This window comes from Plasmopara halstedii, assembly GCF_900000015.1.
Source record: "Plasmopara halstedii genome assembly, contig: Scaffold_430, whole genome shotgun sequence".
NCBI classification, from domain to species: Eukaryota; Oomycota; class Peronosporomycetes; order Peronosporales; family Peronosporaceae; genus Plasmopara; species Plasmopara halstedii.
Window position 1 is genome coordinate 1,153,257 of NW_020187350.1, and position 1,120 is coordinate 1,154,376.

Here is a 1,120-nt window from a genome sequence, read left to right on the forward strand (position 1 = left end):
GGACAGTGCGTCCGCTGCACCGAGAGATGCACATCCTAGGCTCGATGATCCCGAACGTTGCGCTCCGCGCACGCTATCAGTGACGAGTGACCTCGTTGAGGATGTGGAGGCGGTCGACTTCGAGTCTGACACTCCTTTTCCGGCATGGGATGACGAGGAAGGCGAGCTGCGCCAGCGGCGTGATATGAGCGCTGCTCGCGCCTTGCGGACCCCATGTTAGCTTCCTGACTTCTCATCCCCTGAGGAACGTGGTGTAATCACCAATGATCTCGACGGGCACAGAGGCGGCAGCTGGAAGCTGCTCGTAAGGCGGCTCTAATGCGCGCCATCCACGGCCGGTCATTGACCCTTTTGTGAAATATGGCTTTCGCCCTGCGGATCCCGCTGTGGAAGCGAAGGACGCAGTAACCGAAGGACGCGGTAACTCGATCGTTACGTGTCCACATCATCGGGCCCCCGGCCAGAACGGAAGATGAGCTTGCCAAATGGAAAGCTCTTCGAGCTTGTTTCCTGGTTTCACAAGAATTCCCGTTGGAAGCTTATCGAACTCGTGTGAGTGCTCAACGAGGTGGGTCTCGTGTACCCGCAATGCAGACAATACCTGTAGTGCTCGCCCCTGAGGAAAGCGCTACAGATGACGAAACGCTCTTTGAGCGATGGGTGCAACGGCACCAAAACCCTTCCTCACTGCATAACCTGCTGTTGAGCCACGAGAACGTGGAAGTGCGTGTGGAGCGATACCTCCGCTTTGAGTTTGCCAAACTCAAGGCACGCCGTCGACTTCCTCCGGATTGTCGCTCTGCGACGTATGTGTTAACCCCTAACGCTCCAGCGAGCGCTGTGTCTGCGATCGCAAGAGCTCAGGGTCACTCCTTGAGCTCAGCTCATGGCCCTTCTACTTCCTGGGCTCTTCCCGGAAAGCGCGGGGCGTCCTGATCTTACTTATCAAAACGTCCACGGCGTCTGATCAATCCTGCCGGAATGGCGCCTCAAACTCCCACAAGTATTCAGAGTCGGAAATCTCTGCCACTTCACCAGATTGGGTTTGACCCTGGTGACGAAGTCGTCTCACTAGACGTTCCACGTGATAGTGGACGTCACCGTTCTCATCGAGAAGAGT